Here is a 26,247-nt window from a genome sequence, read left to right on the forward strand (position 1 = left end):
TACTATGAATGAAGCTAGTGGAGGTGACAGAATTCCAGCTGAGCTATTTCAAATCCTAAAAGATGATGCTGTTAAAGTATTGCACTCAATATGCCAGCAAATTTGGAAAACTCAGCAATGGCCACAGAACTGGAAAAGGTTCAACTTTCATTCCAATCCCAAAAAAGGGCAATGCCAAACAATGTTCAAACTACTGTACAACTGTGCTCATTTCACATGCTAGCAAGGTAATGCTCAATATACTTCAAGTTAGGCTTCAGCAGTGCATGAACCAAGAACTTCCAGATGTACAGGCTGAATTTAGAAAAGGCAGGGGAACCAGAGATCAAACTGCTAACATCAGATGAATCATAGAAAAAGCAAGAGAATTCCAGAAAAACATCTACTTCTGCTTCATTGACTATGCAAAAGCCCTTGACTGTGTGGATCACAATAAACTGCAGAATAATTCTTAAAGAGATGGGAATGCCAGACCAACTTTACCTGTCTTCTGAGTAAGTTATATATGAACCAAGAAGCAACAGTTAGAACCTTATATGAAACAACTGGTTCAAACTGGGAAAACAGTACAAGGCTGTATATTGTCACCTTGCTTATTTAACTTCTACACAGACGACATCAAGCAAAATGCCAGGCTAATGAATCACAAGCTAGAATTAAGACTGCTGGGAGAAATACCAATAACCTCAGATATGCAGATGCTATGACTCTAATCGCAGAAAGCAAAGAGGACCTAAAGAACCTCTTAATGGGGGGTAAAAGAGGAGAGTGAAAAAGCTGGCTTAAAACTCAACATTCAGAAAACTAAGATCATGGCATCTAGTCCCATAATTTCATGGCCAATACATGGGGAAAAGTGGAAACAGTGGCAGTCTTTATTTTCTTGGGCTCCAAAATCACTGCAGATGGTGACTGCAGCCTTGAAATTCAAAGATGCTTGCTCCTTGGAAGAAAAGCTATGACAAACCTAAACAGTGTATTTAAAAGCAGAGATATCACTTTGCCGAGAAAAGTCTGTTTAGTCAAAGCTGTGGTTTTTCCAGTAGTCATGTACAGATGTGAGAGTTGGACCATAAAAAAGACTGAAAGTCAAATAACTGATGCTTTCAAATTGTGTCCTGGAGAAGATTCTTGAGAGTCTCTTGGACAGCAAGGGGATCAAACCAGTCAAGCCTAAAGGAAATCAACCCTGAATGTTCACTGAAAGGACTGATGCTGAAGCTTGAATACTTTGGCCACGTGATGTGAAAAGCTGACTCACTGGAAAAGGCCCTGATGCTGGGAAAGGGTGAGGGCAAGAGGAGAAGGGGACAACGGAGGATGAGATGTTCAGACAGCATCACGGAGTCGATGGACATGAGTTTCAGCAAACTCCAGAAGACAGTGAAGGACAGGGAAGCCTGGCTTGCTGTAGTCCATGGGGTCACAGAATCAGACATGACTCAGTGACTGAACAACAACAGCAGCCATGGATACAGATGATGCATTTCGGGTTAAGGCTTTAGCTCTAGAAAGGAGGGAAAGAGTCCTGGGAAAGAAGTAGAAGTAGGTGCAGACAAGGTGCTGATAGAAAGTTCTGACTGAATCAGCCTGAGGAGAAGCATGTGCTCTAGATCTATTTCTGGCAGCTTATTTATTCCATTTTCTCCCTAACATCTATGAAGTCCAGATCAGCCTAAAAGCAGATTCACATTACATAATGTGGGACATGTGAGTAAATAAATCAATCCCTGTCACCTTTCTCACCCAAGGGCTTGCAGAATCTCTTCACTTTTGATTCCTGGCTTCCAACGCCTCCCGTTTCTGATCCAAATCTATCATCTTCTGCCAGAAGATGGTCTATAAGTTATGTTTTCTTCTTACTACACAAGAGAAAAATCAGTGAATGTTTATAGGTTTCCATTAGCAGCATGAAATAAAACAAGGACTAGCAACCTAGGCCAGCAGGCAGATTTTCCGTGGCTTACAGGGTGATCCTGAATTCTCCGTACCTCTTAAAAGTTAACGAACCTAGTTGCTTTCAAAAGTCACTTCCCAGTGGGTTATGCATGCTCCACCCCCATAAAAATGGTAGTACAGCAGCCATTGGACCATCTCCAGGAGGTGAGTCTCTCCTTTCTTATGATGGCTCATTGTCACTTGCCTTCAGCCTAGCTTTTACACTAATTGTCCTCAATTCTAAAATTATCTTTCCTTCAATTTCCTACTTCCCCATTCTCTTGTGAGAGTGACTGAAGGTTTACTCAAGGACCTTCCACTAAAGGCATCAGGAAGACAGCTCTCATATCTGCACATTGTATGTGCTCTTAAAAAATGTCAACATGGGGAGAATTCCCTGATCGTCCAGCAGGTAGGACTTTCCTTGTCGTGGGCCCAGGTTCAATCCCTGCTCAAGGAAATAAGATCCCACAAACCCTGCAGCATGCCCTCCCCCGACCAAAAAAAGAGGGGGCTTCATCCCAGACAAATGAGAAGTGCTAAGGAGGGCCACAGAATTGGTGCTTTTGAACTGTGGTGTTGGGAGAAGACTCTTGAGAGTCCCTTGAACTGCAAGGAGAGCCAACCAGTATATCCTAAAGGAAATCAGTTCTGAATATTCACTGGAAGGACCGATGATGAAGCTGAAACTCCAATACTTTGGCCACCTGATGCAAAGAACTGACTCATTTGAGAAGACCCTGGTGCTGGGAAAGATTGAAGGCAGGAGGAGAAGAGGACAACAGAGGAGTAGATGGCTGGATGGTATCACCAACTCAATGGACATGAGTTTGAGTAAACTCCTGGAGTTGGTGATGGACAGGGAGGCCTGGCGTGCTGCAGTCCACGAGGCTGCAAAGAGTCAGATACGACTGAGTGACTGAACTGAACTAAGGCAGGCCCAGGAACCTGTATTTCCAAAAAGATCTCTTTGTGATTTTTCTTTTTGTTTTCTTCGTCTTTTTTTTTTTTTTTGTACAAAAGAAACTCTTTTTTAGGGCTGCTGCTGCTGCTGCTAAGTTGCTTCAGTCGTGTCTGACTCTGTGCGACCCCAGAGACAGCAGCCCACGAGGCTCCCATCCCTGGGATTCTCCAGGCAAGAACACTGGAGTGGGTCAGTATTTCCTAAACATTCCTATTAATCCGAAGGTAACAGTTTAAAAATATAGATTCTCAGCTCATCCCAGATGCACTAAATCTGTCTCAAAAGAAGGAATTCCGATCTCCAAGGTAGTAGCCTGAAATTTAATGAGTGCCCCTAGGTGGTTCTTATCAGGACAACTTGAAAGCACAGGCAGTTATTTTGGTGAAATTCAGGGAGCTGACCAATACTTTACTGCAGGAGAGATTGTCTGGGATGTGGTATGAGAGTTGACCAGATATAAACCAGTAAGGTCAGATTTGCCTCATACCCACATGAGTCGGCATTTGGTGATTAATATCACTGTTGTTCCCCTCCAGTTGTCCTTTTTTCTTTTTTTTAAACTTTTCAGATTCATGTTACAATTAAGATACATGAAGTAAAAGTGTTACTTTTTTTTAAACATCAAGAATCTTAAAGCAAATGACAATAGAGCCCTATCACATAAGTAGATACAATCAATATATTGCACTGGGGTGAAAGCCAGCAGTTTACTCAAAGAGGAATACAACCTCAAATCAAAGTCACCCAGTTTACCAAATGTCACTATAAATATCCATCTCAAAGCACATTTTAACCAATTCAGTTAACCTAATTCAATGCAAAATTACTTCCATGTCCAGTATCTCCTGATATTAAAGTTGCATTCCTGACACTGAAAAAGTTCTTTATTGGAACAAAGAACTACATAATATTGTCATGAATCCTTGTCCACTTATTACTCTACTAATAAGGAAACAGCATTTTTAATACAATATTTATATAACCAAATACAAATACACCCTTTAAAATATTTAAAGTATCGTGAATTTTTAAGGAAAACTGTCAAAATGTTACATTAGTAATCTATGGATTATTATTTATCATGGTAAGAAAGTTATTTCTGAAATTAGTGAAACTTCAGTTCAGTTCAGTTCAGTTCAGTCACTCAGTCGTGTCCAACTCTTTGCGGCCCCATGAATCGCAGCACGCCAGGCCTCCCTGTCCATCACCATCTCCCGGAATTCACTCAGACTCACGTCCATCGAGTCAGTGACGCCATCCAGCCATCTCATCCTCTGTTGTCCCCTTCTCCTGCTCCCAATTGCTCCCAGCATCAGAGTCTTTCCCAATGAGTCAACTCTTCTCATGAGGTGGCCAAAGTACTGGAGTTTCGGCTTTAGCATCATTCCTTCCAAAGAAATCCCAGGGTTGATCTCCTTCAGAATGGACTGGTTGGATCTCCTTGCAGTCCAAGGGACTCTCAAGAGTCTTCTCCAACACCACACTTCAAAAGCATCAATTCTTTGGCGCTCAGCTTTCTTCACAGTCCAACTCTCACATCCATACATGACCACAGGAAAAACCATAGCCTTGACTAGACAGACCTTAGTCAGCAAAGTAATGTCTCTGCTTTTCAATATGCTATCTAGGTTGGTCATAACTTTTCTTCCAAGGAGTAAGCGTCTTTTAATTTCATGGCTGCAGTCACCATCTGCAGTAATTTCGGAGACAAAAAAAATTAAGTTTGACACTGTTTCCCCATCTATTTCCCATGAAGTGATGGGACCAGATGCCATGATCTTCGTTTTCTGAATGTTGAGCTTTAAGCCAACTTTTTCACTTTCCTCTTTCACTTTCATCAAGAGGCTTTTGAGTTCCTCTTCACTTTCTGCCATAAGGGTGGTGTCATCTGCATATCTGAGGTGATTGATATTTCTCCTGGCAATCTTGATTCCAGCTCGTGCTTCTTCCAGTCCAGCGTTTCTCATGATGTACTCTGCATATAAGTTAAAGAAGCAGGGTGACAATATACAGCTTGACGTACTCCTTTTCCTATTTGGAACCAGTCTGTTGTTCCATGTCCAGTTCTAACTGTTGCTTCCTGACCTGCATATAGGTTTCTCAAGAGGCAGGTCAGGTGGTCTGGTATGCCCATCTCTTTCAGAATTTTCCAGTTTATTGTGATCCACATGGTTCTCAAAGTGTGGCCTTCAGATCCCCTGCATCAAAAATCCCATCTTTTTTCTTTTTTTGATGTGGACCATTTATAAAGTCTTTATTGAATTTGTTGCAACACTGCTTCTGTTGTGCATATTCTGGTTTTTTGGCTGTGACGCTTGTGGGATCTTAAGTCACTGATTAGGACTTGAACCTGCACTCCCTGCACTGGAAGGCGAAGTTCTAACCACTGGGCCACCAGGGAAGTACCCAAACATATCTTTTTTCCCCATGAGGTAACTTTTTCCCCATGAACAAAAGCTTACATATTAGTAAAATGCACAAATTTTAGTATAACCACCAGTGAGTTTTGACAAATGCATATATCTGTGTGACACAACCACTATCTAGGCACAGAACATTATTATCATCAGAGAAAGTTCTCTCATGACCCTTCCTGTCAATCGCTTCTCCTACTCCCACAGGGGCAACAATTTATTTTTTTCACCACAGAGCTTTATAATGTTTTATCTGAGAATTCTACTGTGGGGGGTTGGGGGCAGAAAGGGAACCTGGACCAGACTATAAAGGAATATTTCATGCCTAATGAATATGTTCAGATTGTATCTTAAAATCAGTAGTTCTTGAAGAGCAATCCACAGAAACTAGCCTAGCCCTGATCTGAAGTAAAATGAAGTCCCCTAGTCTACAGTAAAATGGAAAAAAGGACAATGCAGTTAGGATTTTTTTTTTCTTTTTATTGATATATAACTTACATACAATAAGTCACTAATTTAAGTTCACTCTAATCACCTATTATTTATTTTCTCTCTCTCTCTCTTTTTTTTTTGACTGTGCTGCACGGCTTGCAGGATCTCAGTTCCCCAACCAGGGACTGAACCCAGGCCACAGCAGCAAAAGCCCAGAATCCTAAGCACTACACCACCAAGAAATCCCTCATGTATTTTTATACAAGGATACAACCATATAACCACCACTTAGATCAATATATAGAACATTACCAGCATCTCAAAAGGCTCTTTCAAGGTCACTGCCACATAATCCTCTGAAGTTGCTTTTAAAAATATATTTATATTCAAGGAAGAATATATATTCCAAAGAAGACATATAGACTTTTCATAAGTATATGAAAAGATACTCAACATCATTAATCATCAGGAACAAGCAAATCAAAACGATAAAGATATCTTACTTCACACCTGTTAGAATGGCTATTATCAAATGTCAAAAGATAAGCTTTGGCAAGGATGTGAAGAAAAGGGAATCCTCGGACACCATTGGTGAAAACATAAATTGGTACAGCCATTATGGAAAACAGCAGGGAGGTTCCTCAAAAAATTAAAAATAAAACTACCATATGTTCTAGCAATCATACTTCTTGATGTATATCCAAAGGAAATAAGTCACTATCTCGAAGAAATCTCCGTACTTTAACTTGCTGCAACATCACTCACAGTAGCAAAGATACGAAAACAACCTACGTGCCCACTGACAGGTGAATGGGTACAGAAAATATTGTACTATATGAATGTATTATTTCATATATCATATGTGATATATATATGCTCATGCTCGGTCGTGTCTGACTCTCTGCGACACCTCAGACTATAGCCCACCAGGCTCCTCTGTCCATGGAATTTTCCAGGCAAAGAATACTGGAGTGGGTTGGTTGCTATTACCTATTCCAGGGAATCTTCCCAACCCAGGGTTCTAAAGCTTGTCATCTTCCCAACACAGGGATCTAAATCTCATCATTTGCATCTCCTGCATTGGCAGAAGGTTCTTTACCACTGTGCCACCTGGAAAGCTCAACACACACAGACACACACACACACACATATATGGAAAGCCCCCCAGCCCTACACAAACATGTTATTCGGCCTTAAAAAAACAGGAAATCCTGATACTTGTAACAACACGGATCAGTCTGAAGGCCAACATGCTAAATGAAATAAGCCAGACACAGGCAAACACAGTGTGATCTCAGTTCAGTCACTCAGTCATGTCCGACTCTTTGCGACCCCATGAATCGCAGCACGCCAGGCCTCCCTGTCCATCACCAACTCCTGAAGTCCACTCAAACTCATGTCCATTGAGTCGGTGATGCCATCCAACCATCTCATCCTCTGTCGTTCCCTTCTCTTCCCGCCTTCAATCTTTCCCAGCATCAGGGTCTTTTCAAATGAGTCAGCTCTTCACATCAGGTGGCCAAAGTACTAGAGTTTCAGCTTCAACATCAGTCCTTCCAATGAATATTCAGAACTGATTTCCTTTAGGATGAACTGGCTGGCTCTTCTTGCAGTCCAAGGGACTCTCAAGAGTCTTCTCCAACACCATAGTTCGAAAGCATCAATTCTTTGGTGCTCAGCTTTCTTACAGTCCAACTCTCACATCCATACACGACTACTGGAAAAACCATAGCCTTGACTAGACAGACCTTTGTTGGCAAAAGTAATGTCTCTGCTTTTTAATATGCTGTCTAGGTTGGTCATAACTTTTCTTCCAAGGAGTAAGCATCTTTTAATTTCATGGCTGCAGTCACCATCTGCAATAATTTTGGAGCCCAAAGAAATAAAATCTGCCACTGTTTCCACTGTTTCTCCATCTATTTGCCATGAAGTGATGGGACTGGAAGCCATGATCTTTGTTTTCTGAATGCTGAGCTTTAAGCTAACATTTTCACTCTCCTCTTCCACTTACATCAAGAGGCTCTTTAGTTCTTCTTCGCTTTCTGCCATAAGGGTGGTGTCATCTGCATATGTGAGATTATTGATATTTCTGAGATTATTGATACTGATCTTTTAGGTGGGAACTAAAAGAGTCAAACTCATAATAAGAGAGGGTAAAACTCTTGTTACCGGGGGAAATGGCAAAAAGGTACAAACATTCAGTTATTAGATGAAAAGTTCTGAAGACCTAATGTACAGCACAGTGACTGTAGTTAATATAAAGTACTATATATTTGAAATTTGCTAATATAGAAAACCTTAATCGTTCTCACCACAAAAAGTAACTATGTGAGGTGATAGATGTGTTAATTACCTTGACTGTGATAGTTGTTTCACAGTGTATACAAATATCAAAGCATTATGTTGTACACCTTGGCAGTGGTGGTTTAGTCACTAAGTCGTATCCGACTCTTGCGACCCCATGGACTGTAGGCCACCTGGCTCCTCTGTCCACGGGATTTACCGAGCAAGAATACTGAAGTGGATTGCCATTTCCTTCTCCAGGGAATCTTCCAGACCCAGGGATTGAACCCGGGTCTCCTGCATTGCAGGCAGATTCTTTTCCAACTGAGCTATGAAGGAAGCCCATTTATTTAAATATTTATTTCCTTATTTGGCCGGTGGTTGGAATTTACTTGGCTGGTATTTGGTGTACACCTTAAATACATATAACTTTGTCAACCATACTTCAATAAAGCTGGAAAAAATGCATACATTCAGAAGTATGCAGTTATCTCATATTTTGCTGGTATGAATGTAAAATGGTGTAGTCACTTTGGAAAACAGTATGGCAGTTCCTCAAACAGTTAACACAGAGTTGCCTATAACCCAGTGATTCCACCTAGATATATAGCAAAGAGAGCTGAAAACACATGTTTACACAAAAACGTGTACATGTTTGTAGCAGCGATGTTCTTAACAGTTAAAGTGCTGGAACAAGAGAAATGTTCAAATGACAAATAAATAAAACGTGATATATCTACACAGTGGAATATTATTTGACAATAAAAGGGCATGAAGTACTGATACATGCTACAACATGGGTGATCCTTTATACTATAAACGTTATATTAAATGAAAGAAGTCTGACACAACAGGTCACATATTGTGACCTTCATATCTTCCATTTATAGGAAATGTCCATAACAGGCAAATCCATAAAGAAAGAAAGTATATTCATGGTTGCCAGGGGCTAAAGAGGATGGGGAATGACTGCTAATGGTGGAGTGGGAGGGAGAGAAGGGGTCAGATTTTGGAGGATGATAAAATGCTCTAAAATTAGACTATGGTGATGGCTGCACAACTCCATAAATATACTAAAAACCACTAAATTACATTTTAAATGGTAAACTTCATGGTATGTCAGTTATATCTCAATCAGATCTTAAAGTTAAAAATAAAAAGAAACAGTTAATAGAAGCCTCTTTGGGTAATCTGAAATTCTCTACCACTCATCCTTTTCGGCAGTTTGTACACCTGCTTTCTTTCAGCAGGTAACTTCAAATTCTACTTAGTTACCAGTCATCCCCAATTTCCCTAATATGGGAAAAATGGGAAACCACCAAAAACAAGTACCAGCATTTAAGAGAAAACTCAGTTTAACTGTTCAGTGGCAAGTTGTGTTTTCGTCCCACTGAGAAGCAAATTAGTGGTAAAAGTTAATTTAAATTGTGTCTTTAGATACGATGAAGAGAAAAACCTAATTCTAACCACAAAAATTTCAAACTGGAATTAAAGTGTCTTAATTGAAAATATTTTATGGCACACTGCATGAACATTATTTGTCCATGAGTTGAGAAAAATCTTTTCAATTTCTGTGTTTACTTCTGTTCTGCTACCATGGAATGCATTCCTAAATATTTTACAATTACTTAAAATGTTTTGATGAGTGGTTATGCAGTTGTAAAATATGTTCCATTTCTTTATATGAGATCTATAATAAATCCATAGTCCTCTCCAATCAAAATGACTCACACTACTGAATATGACCCATGGAATCACAACACAATTAAGCATAAACCATGGTTTGGGTCACGACCATTAAAATGTTAGGCCATGGGCAATGTTCTGTTGTTTTTCACTTAAGGTGGGCATTTTTCCATGTCGTTCAAAACTATGGGTACAGCATTTATGTTTAATATCTTGGATGTATGTACTCTATAATCTTATTTATGCTTTGAGGCATCTCTGCCCTCTATATTTTGCGAGATGAGCTATTATTTGTATTTATCATGTCCAGCATTTTAGATTAAGAAATTCCTACGTGGTCTACCTGATTCAACTCATTAAGTCTTTAAATCTGTATTAATAGTACAAAAATAGCACAGAGGTGCTTTTCATGTGCAAAAGAATCCTTCTTCTATGCATGTGGTTGCAGCAGCAGCTTTCCATCTTGGTGGGAACTTGAGGAGCTATTTATGAAGGTGCTGTGTTGTCTTCTGCTTTGTGTAAGTGTTATCAGAAATTCCAATTTCCTTTGCCATTAAAGAAATATTACAATTTAATAATGTTTGTTGGCTCCTTCCTCCTCAACATCATGCTGTGAGCCATCAGTCATGGAGGCTTCCTAAATGCCAACCTTGAGATGCTATGACATATATACGAATATGAAACAATGAAGTCCTGCTTTCACTGTGCACTTGAGTGAAACAATACTTCACGAAAAAGAAATAAACCAAGGGTATAGTAATTTGCTCAGCATAGTTTTTATTTTATTTTTAAGCTAAACTTGTAACCTGTTTGTATAAAAAATAGTTTTCTATTGAGATATAATTGATATATGACATTAATTTCAGGTATACAACATAATGATTTGATATTTGTCTGTATTACAAGATACTCACTACAAGTCTAATTAACATTCATCACCACACACAATCACAAAATGTTTTCCTATGATGAGAACTTTTAACATCTACTCTCTTCAGTTCAGTTCAGTTCAGTTGCTCAGTCGTGTCTGACTCTTTGCGACCCCATGAATCACAGCACGCCAGGCCTCCCTGTCCAGCACCAACTCCCAGAGTCCACTCAGACTCACGTCCATCAAGTCAGTGATGCCATCCAGCCATCTCGTCCTCTGTCATCCCCTTCTCCTCCTGCCCCCAATCCCTCCCAGCATCAGAGTCTTTTCCAATGAGTCAATTCTTCACATGAGGTAAAGTACTGGAGTTTCAGCTTCAGCATCATTCCCTCCAAAGAAATCCCAGGACTGATCTCCTTTAGGATGGACTGGTTGGATTTCCTTGCAGTCCAAGGGACTCTCAAGAGTCTTCTCCAACACCACAGTCCAAAAGCATCAATTCTTCGGCGCTCAGCTTTCTTCACAGTCCAACTCTCATATCCATACATGACCACAGGAAAAACCATAGCCTTGACTAGACGGACCTTTATTGGCAAAGTAATGTCTCTGCTTTTCAATATGCTGTCTAGGTTGGTCATAACTTTTCTTCCAAGGAGTAAGCGTCTTTTAATTTCATGGCTGCAGTCACCATCTGCAGTGATTTTTGGGTCCCCCAAAATAAAGTCTGATACTGTTTCTACTGTTTCCCATCTATTTCCCATGAAGTGATGGGACCAGATGCCATGATCTTCGTTTTCTGAATGTTGAGCTTTAAGCCAACTTTTTCACTCTCCACTTTCACTGTCATCAAGAGGCTTTTTAGTTCCTCTTCACTTTCTGCCATAAGGGTGGTGTCATCTGCATATCTGAGGTTACTGGTATTTCTCCTGGCAATCTTGATTCCAGCTTGTGTTTCTTCCAGCCCAGCGTTTCTCATGATGTACTCCGCATATAAGTTAAAGAAGCAGGGTGACAATATACAGCCTTGACGTACTCCTTTTCCTATTTGGAACCAGTCTGTTGTTCCATGTCCAGTTCTAACTGTTGCTTCCTGACCTGCATATAGGTTTCTCAAGAGGCAGGTCAGGTGGTCTGATATGCCCATCTCTTTCAGAATTTTCCACAGTTTATTGGGATCCACACAGTCAAAGGCTTTGGCATAGTCAATAAAGCAGAAATAGATGTTTTTCTGGAACTCTCTTGCTTTTTCCATGATCCAGTGGATGTTGGCAATTTGATCTCTGGTTCCTCTGCCTTTTCTAAAACCAGCTTGAACATCTGGAAGTTCACAGTTCACATATTGCTGAAGCCTGGCTTGGAGAATTTTGAGCATTACTTTACTAACGTGTGAGATGAGTGCAACTGTGCGGTAGTTTGAGCCTTCTTTAGCGTTGCCTTTCTTTGGGATTGGAATGAAAACTGACCTTTTCCAGTCCAGTTCAACCAGTAACACTGAAGAAGCTGAAGTTGAACGGTTCTATGAAGACCTACAAGACCTTTTAGAACTAACACCCAAGAAAGATGTCCTTTTCATTATAGGGGACTGGAATGCAAAAGTAGGAAGTCAAGAAACACCTGGAGTAACAGGCAAATTTGGCCTTGGAATACAGAATGAATCAGGGCAAAGACTAATAGAGTTTTGCCAAGAAAATGCACTGGTCATAGCAAACACCCTCTACTCTCTTAGCAGTCTCCAAATATTCAATACAGTATTATTTTAAAAATCATTTTTGAAGCGTCTAGAAATATACAAAGTTAAATGAAAAAGTTACTTAGCTCTACAACTGCACTCTTCAGGAATACCTACTGTAAACAGTTTGGCATTTTTTAGACCATTTCCTTGCTCTTGTCCATACAAACTACAAAAACTTCTGGCTCAGGAACTGTATCATAATTAAATTCAGAGAACTTCACGCTTTCAGGATTTTTTTTTTTAATTTCAGTTGCAAAAAATAATTCTTGCTCTTTGTAAAATTTTAAACAGCACAGATGTATGCATATAAAGTACCAATGCCCTTATACTTTTAACAATCTGGTAATATCCATTCCAAATATTTTTCCTGTGTGAGTGAGTGAAAGTTGCTCAGTCATGTCCGACTCTTTGTGACCCATCTCTAAGCAAATAGTTATGCACATATTAGTAACTGTTAAACTAAATGAGAAGGAAGCATAAAATGCAAGCAGTATAAAATACCTTCCAGTCCCACTTCAAATCTCCTCTGGTGGGTGATCCTACTCCTTGGATAAAAATTAGGGCAGATGCCATGACTTTACTGGTCACAACTACATAATAAAAATCGTCTAGTCATTTCTAGTTACAAAACAATCCACTGGGAATACATCAGTACAGGTCCGTTATTGTGAGTAGTGCCTCACAGCACACAATCTCTTGCACTCTGCTCACCCCCAACTTCTGTCTCTGTCCTTACAGCTCTGATCTCTTTCGCTGAGGTGCCCTTGTCCTGTCAGGAAGGGCTGTGGCTCAGTGCCCAGACCAACTCCCTCCTGACATAATATGGACCCACATCTGGTTCACAGAAACACATAACTCTTTAATACAACAACTCCTAGAAATTTACCTACAAGTATATTCGTGTATGTGCCAGCAGATACTTATTCAAGGATATTCAAGTAGCAAAAGACAAGGACAGGCTCATCAAAAGGAGACTGATTAAATATGCCACAGGATCATATAGAACCACCTGAAATTGCCCATATTTCGTACTTTCTGCCTCTAGAAACTGCAGTTTCAGGTGGTTCAACCTAATAGCTCCACCTGTACAAGGCAGTTATATGTACCAATAGTCAAATGTATGAATTTATGTGTTTGTATGTGTTGTATCGTATCTCCCCCAGATTCACATGCTGAAGTCCTAAGGACCAATACTCGAGAATGTGACTGCATTTGAAAACAGGACCTTGAAAGAGGCAGTTGAGTGAAAATGGGGTCGTTAGGATAGACCCTCACCCCAGATGACTGGTGTCCTCACAAGACAAGGAATTTAGAATGCAGGCCACACAGACGGAGAGTTGGCCATGCGAGGACACAGCGGGAAAGCAACCATCTCCAAGCCAAGAAGAGGCTTCAGAAAAAGGTAAACCTGCTGATACCTTGATTCTGGACTTTGAGCCTCAGGAACTTTTAAGGAAATTAATTTTTCTTTTTAAATCCCTTCAGCCTATGTATTTTGTTGTGGCAGTCCTTGAAAATTAATTAATGTATGTATGTATGTATGTATTTTACAAATAAACTTGTATATATCCTTTGGGATGGAGAGAAGAACATGTAAATAACGCACAGTTAGTCAATGAGGCACAGAATTCCTCTGGAAGGACTGCACAGGGGAAATGGGAGACAGGATACATGGGATATCTTCATATGCAATTTTAAGTTTTGCCACATGTATACATTATGAATTAATTTTCATCTTTCTAATAAATGCATTTATTTATACTATCTCTTCAAGGTATAACTTTGTCCATAGCCTATAAATTTTGATATGTAGTATTTTCAAGTTACTAATTCCTAAATAGTTTATATAGTTTCAGTTAAATTTTAAATAATTTTTAAAAATGCTATCCAACTCAGGTGTTAGTCACTCAGTCAGGTCTGACTCTTTGCTATACTGAAAAACAAAAAGACAAAAAAATTACCTCTAACCACATCCCTTTTTCCAAGGAAGAAAATTAAAGTCCCCAGTACAACCTATTCATTCTACCCTCTACCAACTGGTAATCAATTTGATATCAATTTTCTTGATCTTTCTATAGGTGTACATTTACATATATATCTTATCATATGCACAAAAATTTTTTATAAAAATTTAATCATGGTCTATGTCAATCTGAAATATGCTTTATTTTAATTTAGAAATACACTATGGACATCTTTTTAACTTACTCTTTTTAATACCTGCATAGCATTGTGTAGCATGGATGAGCCATCATTTATTTAGCTGTTCAGTTCATATTGTCACCCTGCTTATTTAACTTCCATGCAGAGTACATCATGAGAAACACTGGACTGGAAGAAACACAAGCTGGAATCAAGATTGCCGGGAGAAATATCAATCACCTCAGATATGCAGATGACACCACCCTTATGGCAGAAAATGAAAAGGAACTAAAAAGCCTCTTGATGAAAGTGAAAGAGGAGAGTGAAAAAGTTGGCTTAAAGCTCAACATTCAGAAAACAAAGACCATGGCATCTGGTCCCATCACTTCATGGGAAATAGATGGGGAAACAGTAGAAACAGTATCAGACTTTATTTTGGGGGGCTCCGAAATCACTGCAGATGGTGACTGCAGCCATGAAATTAAAAGACGCTTACTCCTTGGAAGAAAAGTTATGACCAACCTAGATAGCATATTGAAAAGCAGAGACATTACTTTGCCAACTAAGATCCGCCTAGTCAAGGCTATGGTTTTTCCTGTGGTCATGTATGGATGTGAGAGTTGGACTGTGAAGAAGGCTGAGCGCCAAAGAATTGATGCTTTTGAACTGTGGTGTTGGAGAAGACTCTTGAGGGTCCCTTGGACTGCAAGGAGATCCAACCAGTCCATTCTGAAGGAGATCAACCCTGGGATTTCTTTGGAAGGAATGATGCTAAAGCTGAAGCTCCAGTACTTTGGACACCTCATGAGAAGAGTTGACTCACTGGAAAAGACTCTGATGCTGGAAGAGATTGGGGGCAGGAGGAAAAGGGGACGAAAGAGGATGAGATGGCTGGATGCATGACAGACTCGATGGACGTGAGTCTGAGTGAACTCCGGGAGATGGTGATGGACAGGGAGGCCTGGCATGCTGCAATTCATGGGGTTGCAAAGAGTCGGACACGACTGAGCGACTGAACTGATCCTTCTTCTTTTTTTATTTATGGATTTTGTTTCACTTGGTTTGCTATTAAAAACAATGCTGACCAAAAAAAGGCTACAATCAATATCTTTTATGTTTTTAAATTCAAAGCAACAAAAAATATCATTATTGCTTAACCTGCACCTCCTTGACTAGAGCGGCTGAATATCATTTCATATGTTATGAATCATTTATATTTATTTTTCCAGAATTTGCTTGTTTTTATTACCTGGAATTTTCTTTCCTTATAATTTCAACTTTTATACCCTCTTCAAACTGAGTTAAAGTAAAAAGCTTTCCAAATAGTTATATTTCTTCTTTTTTGGTTCCCCTTTTGTTAAGAGTGAGTGTGTGTGTGTGTGTGTGTGTGTGTGTGTGTGTGTGTGTATGTCTGTATGTCTGTTTCTTTGCATTACGACTGGCAATAACTAATTTTTCAGAATTTGAGATTTCCTGTGTAGCCCTGTTACATGACATATTTTTGTTTTGTGTTAGATGAGTATTTGAGAAAAGTATGTATTTTTAGCTCCTTAGGTATATAAAGTTTTATCAATTAGTTTTCAATTAAATGTTTATTGTGTGGAATTAAACTTTGTCTGATAACAAATTATTATGCATTATCTTCCATTCAACATTTGCCTGGAGTGTGTATGTGTTTATATCATTTTAATTTTTCTGCATTATTTTGTTCCTATTTGTCTGAAATAACACAAATCTGAAGATCTGTTTCTATAGAATTCAAGAGCCTTTAAAAAGAGAGAATGTATCGCATTGCTACAATATTGCATTGCTAAAATATTTTGGTTTTTTTTCTCTTCCCTCCACTTCCCTTCTCTTCCCTTCCACTATCTTTTTACTTTTCCTTGGCTGATTTTTTGTTTTTCTTTATTTTCCTGAATATCATCTTTCCTTTTATATCTATTCTATTCATCAACACCCTTAACAATTTTAAGAAACATATTGTATAGACACTTGTTATACATTTTCTTCTGTTCATTTCATGAACTTCCTTGATTTTCACTGAAGTATGTACCCCTCCCCAGCCCAGTCATTGCACTTCAGCAGTAGGCCTTGGCAGGTCTTGGCAAATATTTTTTTCTGACTCTAATGGTCTCCAACTGATCCAATCAAAGCAAAGCTCAGGACTTTTCCTTGATGAAGCAGGTAGTTATACTCTCACTCCTTCGAAAAAGGATGTGATTCCAAATACTGCACTTGCAAATATCTTCCAAAAGAGGGAAGCCAGTCTGAGGATGAAATTAACACACAAAGAAAAGCAAAGCTTAGAGAATAAAGCCAACAGCAGAGGAATCACATATCGATAACTTAAGATATACTAGCACTGAATTTAAATATATTTTCTTCATATTAAAAAACAGTATCTATAGTCTCTTCTATTAATACAGAAGTTGTGACATACTTTAATTCTTACCCACCAAATGTGCACCATCTCCCCTCTGTCAAAGACTTAACTGAAATTGTGCAGAACTTTAGCTTAAGGTGTTAGTTCTGCTTCTAGGTATGTATTTCATGTCTCACAGCTTAAAATTTTCTTCTTTGTTCTTCTGTACCATATTTCAGAAGAACTCCTTGGGTCTCATCTTCCAGTTCATTAATTCATTCAATCTATTACAACCATGCTGCTATTCAACGTGCTATTAAATTTTTTTATCACAGAAAATATGTTTTCAACTTCCAAAAACTTTCTCGCTCTTATTTCTCTTTTATAGCGCCCCATTGCTATTTTATGGAAACTGTATTCCCTAAAATCTTTGAGGACATTTTTAAATAACAAATATTATCTATTATGTTCAATTTGTTTACCCCAAAATCGATTCCTCTATTTGTTCAGTTTGGTGTCCCTCTTTCACCCTCTTGATTTTCCTTAAATATTTAGTGAGCCTCAGTTAACTGAACTGATTGCTAAAGTTGGTTTCCCCAGCCAAGTGGTTCTCAGCTCTGGGTGCACTATAGAAATCACTTTTAAATTTAAAAAATGGCCTAGGTGATTTTAATGGTCATCCACCTTTTAGAACCACTACTTTAATAGGTGTGAATAGCACTCTTCTCTGCATCATGAACATGTATGCTGATAATGAGAGTTCTGCCCATCAAGAGTGCCGTGCAGAGATGGAGGGGAGCAGCTAGGTGGGTAACTTGTAAAGAGAGGAGCCCCACATTCACAGTGGCAACTAGAAGTTCTCTGAGATATAACCCTGATTCTCTCTCGGGCCCTCAAGCCCAATGGGGATACACCTAATTTATATAAATAAGTTCTAGTAGGTTAGCCCAGGAGTAAACATTGTTATTAGCTATTCTAATTACTCCTAATACAGTTCCAAAATCTAGTAATTAATAACCTTTTGACCGCTATTATCATCTGAATATTTGCATCCACCCACCCCAACTCTTATGTTGACCTCCTAATCCCTAAGGAGATGTCATTAAGAGGTCCGACCTTTAGAAGATGATTAAGTCATGAGGGCAGAGCCCTCATGAATGAGACTGGTGCCCTTAAGAAAGAAGGCCCAGAGAACTCGCTTGCCCCTTCCACCTTGTGAGGCTGCAGCAAGAAGGCAGTCTGTAACCTGGAAAAAGGCCTTCACCAGAATCCAACCATGCTGGCACCCTGATCTGCACTCCCAGCCTCCAACACTGTGAGAAATAAGTTTCTGTGGTTTGTAAGTCATCCAGTCTATGGTATGTTGTTAAAGCAACCAACATGGGCTAAGACAACCAACCTCAACTTTTCAGTCTCTGAGCTTTGGAGTTTTCCAGAACTGTATTGGAAAACTCACTTTTCTAGCTTTCCCCCCTTCAAGTCTATACTGGTTTGCAGACTTCTCAATGCTGTATGCTTTTATCATCAAACTGCTCTGCTCCTATGTGCTTTTCATTTTGCATAAAGTCCTCAATGTTTCTGATCCTCAGATGACACCTTTCCCAGCTTCTCAACACTAGTAAGGATGTGTTCTTATTCTCCTATTTTTTTTATTCTTGGTGCTACTTAACTAGATTTTTGTTTTCATTATACAATAAAACATCCTTATATTAGACTACTCAAATCATTCTGAAGAATTTAAGTTGTAAAAGTAGTAGTCATCCCCACCAATTGTCCCCCTCAAATTTCTTGTTAACACTATTCAAGTAGTTACAGTAATGCTACTATATTTCCCTTTATAGTCTCTACGAAAGTGAATACTACTAAGTCGAGTCCACACTCAAAGAGAGGAGAATAAATCTCTGTCTCTTGGAGAAGACGTATTAAAATACACGTTTTTCAGAATTCTTCTATAAAGGAGATTTCTCTCCTCTCTCTCAATCATTTACTCATCATTTACTTGTATCATTATGAACTCAGGATATTTATTTTATTCTTTGGGTCAAAATTTAATGCTATAGTTATTTTGTTGGTCAAACTGTTCAAACTTTGGCCATTGGGCACTCCAGTGTTCTTTTTCCATGCCCTTCCCCTTCCTCCTCGCCTGCTTTGTGGTACTTCCCTATCTTTTGGCACTGTATGATGCTCCAGACTCTTCTTGTGACATATATCCTACTGTTTTTCTGGGGAACCCTGACTAATATAGTGGATAATCAAGGAGTAAGTTGATAAAGGAATGAGTGACAGGGGTAAAGTACAGAAATTTCTAAAGCCCCTCAAACACTTCTGGGACACAGCCACTGTAGTCAGTAACACAGATGCTCTCAAAGCCCCAACACTCTTCACCTCACATTAGTGAATGAATGGTAGAGGGTAATGAGACTACCCTTTGATATCAGACCAAGGATCATCTCTCAAAGTTGACATTCACTAGCTATTTGGTTTTAAAAATAAGTATTCAAGGGACTTCCTTGGTCCAGTGGTTAAGACTTCGTCCTTCCATTGCAGGGGGCACAGGTTGGATCCCTGGGCGGGTAACAAAGATTCCACATGCCTCATGATGTAGCCAAAAAAAAAAAAAAGAGAGAGAGGAAAATTTAAGACTTCCCTGGTGGCCCAGTGGATAAGACTCCATGCTCCCAATGCTGGGGGCCAGGGTTCAATCCCTGGTCAGAGAACTGGATCCCACAAGCCATAACTAAGAGTTGGTATGCTGCAATTAAAGATACCACATGCCACAACTATGATCCAGCGAAGCCAAATAAATAAATATTTAAATATGTAAAAACTAGTATTCCTTGAAGTCTTAGCACTCTCAAATTTAAAAGTGGCAGATTACCACGAATCCCTCAAAGAACTGTTAAGAGTTTACATGATAATATAAGGAATGGATCAAGCAAAGTAATCTGGTACATAGCAAGAGATCAAGACACCTTAACTGCCTTTCTTCCACTTTCCCCCTAATTCACTGGGAAGATAAAGGTCATCTAGTTCAAGTTCCTTAACTAGATCCTACATTTATCATAACAGACCTCAATCTATACATCTGTCCGTTCAGCTTACCAGAGCATCCTAAAGCTAACTCCACCATCTGTGGAGAGAGATTCTATACTTCTTTCCTCTTTAGTACTATATTCCCTCCTTAACCATTTCTCTCTTGCTTCTTCATATTAAACAAGTATTTACTGCTTTTTCTATTTATCATTCTGTTTCTCTCCTCCTATTTCTATGAAACTACTCAGCTTTCTTTCACTGGCCAATCTCTTCTAAACTCCATGGTGGTATGCCTTCTGACCGCTCCTGCCAATCAAAACTACTTTCTTAGAAGTACTATTAGGGACTATTTTTCAACAAGCCAGAGGCCTTCTCCTCTCTGCAGCATGAGGTTGCTGATCTCTCCTTTTGCTTGAAATTCTCTCTCCCACACTGTCTTCCTCTCTCCAATTATGCATCATCTTTCTCTAACATGAATCCTGTCTTTCTCTCATTTTGACTTCCAAGGATGAATGTTTTTTCCTATTTGCTTTTTCCCTACAAAGTTTCAATTTCTTTCTGTATAAAAGCTGCTATATTTTCACAATACAGCTAACATTTCAATTCTGATCTTCTTCCAAATCTTTGGTTAGGCAAAACACTTCAGAACAATTTATTTCGAAGCAATAAACCAGAGTCTGTTTGCAACATGTCAAAATGGCCTTGCCTCTTAAGAGAACTACTTCCAATCTCCATTTTATCAACATCACCAAAATTTTAACCTGCTTTAAACCCCAAAATGACCTTCAGATCTTCTCACTGAATCCTATCAATTTGTCTCACAATGCTCATCTCCTAATGTTTGTTACTGCCTTAGAGTAGTCTCTCTTTTACACAGGTCTGGGACTTAGAGGTCTTTTGCTCCCAGTCTCTCCCTATCCTTCAGTGATTTTATACTCCAGTGTCTCTGTTATCCTTCCATTGCACTGCAACCCATCATGTGCCTCTCCTGCTCCAGAGAGCAGTACCATTTCCCCATACCTACTGCATCAAATCCAAACTCTTGGGTCCTGCCTTTCCTGACCCTGCTTCACACTGCCATCTTTTCTGGCCAGGCTTGCTTGTCCACATCTCTTAGTATGACACACAGAGGAGCAGGGTTATACAGCTGATCATGTCATCAACTCTTCCCTCCTCCCCACTTCACACAGGTTCTTCCCTATGCTCCTTACCAGTTAGTTTACTTTTTGCTAAGTTTATACTATTTTCCCACTGGCATAACCTCTCCGTTTTACTCTGCTTATCCAAACCAGATTAACTCCTTCAAGCCCAGTGAAATCTGTCTTCTATAAAACCTTCCCTAATACTTCCAGCTACCATTTCACCTTCTACCTTTATTCTGGACTCTATCACTCCCACTTCTTAGCAATCTTGTTACAAAAGGATATCTTATCTTTCATATACTATTAATCTCTCCTTCTTTACTAGTGCTTTAACATTAAAATATATTCATTCTTTCCCATTTAAAGGTTTTTAAAATTCTTTTTTATCTTTCTGACCTTGCCACAGATTCTAGGTATTTCTATTCTTTTCTCCCTCCTTGCCATCAGGCTCCTTGAACAGTTTCTACTCAGGGTCCCTTCTTCCTCACTTGCTATTCACTCTTCAACTCCCTGTTATCTGGCTTTTATTCCAAAAACTGTTTACATCAAGCTCATACATCAAGACCTCCACATGGCCAAATCCTGTGAACTCTGTAGGAAATGTCTTATTTGGGGCCTTCTGGCAATACCACCTCACCTGTCCTTTGGAGAGCTTCTCTGTCTCACTCCTGAGATCTGATATGACTATTAAAAGTGGGTTCACCCCAGGGATGGGCATGGGGCTGACCAACAGGACTGCACAAGGAAGGAAACTGGCTGAGGCTGCGTTAGCCCCATAGGCCCATGTGATCCTAGAAGCTGCTTTCTCTGGTCTTCCCAAGGCTTCATATTTGACTTTCCTTCCACTTCTGTGCGCTTACCCAGTATGTATCCATAAATCTCCCTTTTCCACTTAAGTTAGCCAAAAGCAATTTCTGTTGCTCACAACCAAAGACAAATTTATCCTGCAACTGAAGTAGAGGTAGAAGTGGTACCTCTCATGGTTACACTACAAATTTCTTCTCCCTGTCCCCTTCACTACGGATGCCTGCTGTTCAAGAAATTATAGTAGCTAAAGGGAGAATGTTTTTGCCAAGGGACCCAATAATGGCTTCATTAATTTGGAGGGAAGACTGTCTAAGGCTCCTCATGCAGCCAGCTAATAGACAAACGGGAAGTCACAAGGAGCATAGATGGGACCTGACCGAACCTGGGGGTACCTCTTTTTATTAACACTAGCAGCGAAGTTACCACACTACTGCCACATTACACAAACAAGGTCTGTGAGGGCTCAGATCTCTCAGGAATAAAAGTTTGCAAACCACACGTGTCTGACCCCAAAGTCCATGTCCTTTAACATACCACAACAATCTACTTGCAGCTCCTTAATCAGGAAAAGCCCTCTCTCATTTCCATGCCTTCATACCTGTCACTCCACAAAGTGTTAAGAGGAAATACACTCTATATTCTTATTGGGTATTCCCAGTAGATTATAAACTTCTAAATGGAAGAAACCAAAGCTTCCACATTTGTATCCTTAACAACTAGTACTCAGTATGGGGGTGATAAATGTTGATTAAGAATATCTTCTCTTAATTTTCCATGGTATTCATCACTGCAGCATCAATTCTAAGTACATATTTTAAATTAGCTAATGAATATTGTGTTCAGTCCCTTATTTGATATGATGTTCCCCAATCCTCCCAATAAGTCTAAAAACTTCTTAAGAGCTGCGTCCAGACCATTTACTACTTTCATATTCTCTTTAATACCTAAGAGTATTGGGCACATGGTAAACACTCAATAAATACTTCATGAACTGAATTAAAAACACAGTATTAGCACATTAATAGGAACAACTTATCATCCCCTACTGATCTAATTAAAAGATCTGGCCTTCTGAAGTAGTGCAATTGTACCCATATGGAAAACTTAATGAGAAAAAGAAAAATTATCTAATTGGACAGTTAACAGCTTTTCTTTTAGCGTTACACAAATATTTTATGGATAACAAGAGCCAACTTCCAGAGTTCAGAGTAAAAGACTCAAGGTATATATCTCCATGCATATTGGAAAGAAGATTACATGTTTAAGGGATCCATCTAACCACAATTACTTAAATTCCATTAATCCTTAATAAATCCATAATAGGACATAAAGAATATTTAATGGTGAAATCAATTAATGCCAATTCAACCTATGCTAAAGATGCATATGGCTATCTTCACATAATATATAACACAACAGTCATTTACGCACTTAACAAACACTTTTTGAATGCCGACTAATAATTAGTGCTACTTTAGGTCCCAAAAGTACGAAGATGAGAGAACACAGTTGCTATGTTGGTGGGGTTCTATCTCCACCAGGTTACAATGGTATGCAAAAATACAGTGTGAATTATACCCCCTGGAGCCTTCAATGTGGATGCTCCAGGGGTAGCAGGCTCATAGAGAAGGTGGATAAACACATACTCAGGGGCAATGTGATTGGTGTTAACAGAGAAATAAGTACAAGCTGTTATTGGGACCACAGAAGAGAAAATAATTAACTTACTGAAGAAGTCAGGAAAAGACATGGGAGAAACTGACATACGTGAATTCTGATGTGAATTAAGGTGTGAGGAAGACACCACCATAGGAACGTTCAGAATGGACTCAAACCTGAAACTACAGCTGCAAGCAGTGTTAGGGAGGTTTCAAAGCAAACCAATCTGACTCAAAGCAAACTGCTCTAGAAGAGCACACAATAAAACACTCCTTGCCATCGAGTTTAATAATAGTGAAACACAAACACAAAAGAAGCTAAACTACCAGATGATGTAAGCATAAAGGGAGTCTCTTAAACAATATGTCGATGAAAAGTTCAAAGGGAGCCAATCACTAAGGAATTAGAGAGAGCAGTCCAGGAAAACCTTCATTAAAGTAGAGTTAAACTACAGTCGCTGGAGAGGGAGCACAGGGGGGTATCCCAATGCTGAGAAAGACCAACATCTCTAACAAAAGCCAGGATCTGAACTGCTGATGTGTGAGACCACGAGGAGGCTCATGTTGGGAAGCAGTGGGGGGAAAGCTGGACACATGAGTGCAGGCCTGATTTAGAAGAGCCTACAACACAAGTTTATTAGATTGGACATTTTTTTAGACACATAGTAGTTCTCAACCCTTATTGCTAAATGGAAACACCTGGGGAGCTTTAAAGACTACCCCTATGGCTGAGGTTCACCCATATCAAAAGTAAGAGAATCTCTGACACAAGCAGCCTGGGTATTAAAATGTAAAAGCACATAAAATGATTCTACTATACAGTCCAGACTGAGAACCACTGGGTCAGAGGGTAGAAAGGTAAGGCATGACAGATATGGTTAAGACCCAAGTGGGAAGCTTCCCTGGTAGTCTAGGGGTTAAGAATCCACCTGCCAGTGCAGGGAACATAGGTTTGATCTCTGGTCTGGAAGACCCCACACGCCTCGGAGGAACTAAGCCAATGCGCCACAGCTATGGAAGTTCACGCACCCTAGATCCTGTGCTCTGCAACAACAGAAGCCACCACAATGAGAAGCCCAGGCTCCCCAGCAAAGCGTAGGCCCCCACTAGCCACAACTAGGGTAAGTCTGTGCACAATGAAGACCCACCACAGCTAAAAAATAAGTAAATATATCTTAAAAAAAGAAAAAAAGACCCAAGTTTGATTCAGTCCCTAGTTTCAAGCTGACTGCCTGTTGAAGCTTATCTCCTGAGTTAAAACATTCTGTTTTCTTAGAGCTTCTTTTCCCTTGTTGACAGTGCTAAACTCTGAAAATAGCCCATCAATTTCTCTTACCTGACTATTTCACTGACTGCACAATCTGCAACTTTAGAATTTTATTTCCACGTTGTCCCACAGAAAACTAACTTATAAAGTAATTATTCCAGGGACTTCCCTGGTGGTCCAGTGGTTGACTCCACACATCCAATGTAAGGGGCATGGGTCTGACCCCTGGTTGGGGTTGGGGAACTAGGATCCCACATACCACACGGAGCATTAAAAAAAAAGAATTTTAAGTAATTATTTCAATCCTATGCTGCCCTTAAATTGCTACAATGGGGTGCTTTTATACTAAGGAATGTTCTAGGCTGCAGGCTTGTCTGGATTTTATAAAACTTTTAAAAATATAGAGAATGTAATACCTGTGTATAAAAAAACCCATACTGCTTAGATTAGAGCAAAATATGAGAGTAAGTTCTTCTTTACATTGTTCCTAAGACCAGGTACTTTTCCTGGTTTCAGAAGTGCAATGATTACAACGTATTTTGCTTATTTTGTAACAAATACTTTTAAAGTACTTCACAAAAAAAGGAGAAACAATAAATGTATCCCATATAGCTACTCTGTACTATATTAAATATGTGTGCTGTGTAGGAGGAAAAAGTCAAGGTGATTAGAGTGTGTGCCAGCCTGTTGATCCTTCAAAAAGCAGGTTTGCTTTTTTGCTTGCTTGATTTTTTTAAGAAAAAGCAAAGGTACAAATATGCTTCAGAATCCATGTTACTCACAGAAATGTTTATTCAAGAAATCTGTACTTTGTTAATAAGTAAGCAACTGTCCTTTTTTATGCAAACTTAAGTTAACCACAATTGTCTGGTGTGGTGTTAGGTCAATATATCTACTATTGGCAGTAAAAACTGCATGAGAACGTAAGTTTAAAGTCTATAGCTGGGATCATACGTATAGGTTTAGGTTTATAGTTAATAAATCGGAAGGATCATACTCCAATGCAACAGGGAGGCGGGGGGTGGGGGGAAGGGGGCCGTGAGTTTGGGAGAACCGCTCCAATTCAGAACGGACAAGAAAGGCTTCTAAAAAGACCTGCAAGCCTAGCTCCACTACATAGAAGTGAGAGTTAAAAAGCAAGTCACATGAGTCTGACCACTGGGTCCGAAGGAAATTCGGAAGGCAAGGAAAGAAGAGGGAATGAAGGAGACAGAAAAAGGTGAAGGAGGCGGGCAAAGGCCATCCGGTGTGAACCTGGATGTCCAGCTCTTTATGCACCCGGGGCAGCGTGGAGCCCTTCTCGCCCCGCGCGCATCTGGGGGCCGGGGCGCAGCGCGAGCCCCCCACGGGCCTGGCACCAGAGGGCGCGGGGCGCCGAGAGAGCGGGCAGAAGAGGGGTGCGCGCGCCTTCTGTGCTCGCGGCCCCCAGGTTCCGCAAGCAGGGGTCCTCAGGAAGAAGACACTCTGCGCAGCCCTAGCCTCCGGGAGCTGGGAAGGGGTGGGTGGAGCAGAGCCC

General features: G+C 39.8%; 1 protein-coding gene across 3 annotated transcripts in view; it reads right to left on the reverse strand.

The window, feature by feature from the left end:
• Positions 1–26,247, reverse strand: part of USF3 (upstream transcription factor family member 3) — a 54,623-nt gene that overhangs the window by 28,021 nt on the left and 355 nt on the right. Inside the window, exon 1 of one of the 3 annotated variants that reach the window (XM_060417745.1) lies at positions 1,747–26,235. The exons of 1 other annotated variant lie outside the window; for it this stretch is intronic. The gene's annotated coding sequence lies outside the window, so the exon portion shown is untranslated. Of the gene's footprint in view, positions 1–1,737; positions 26,236–26,247 lie in introns of those variants that run through there. One more of the 3 variants, XM_060417743.1, reaches the window with a different exon arrangement.

This window comes from Ovis aries, chromosome 1 (genome assembly GCF_016772045.2).
Source record: "Ovis aries strain OAR_USU_Benz2616 breed Rambouillet chromosome 1, ARS-UI_Ramb_v3.0, whole genome shotgun sequence".
In the NCBI taxonomy this organism is placed as follows: Eukaryota; Metazoa; Chordata; class Mammalia; order Artiodactyla; family Bovidae; genus Ovis; species Ovis aries.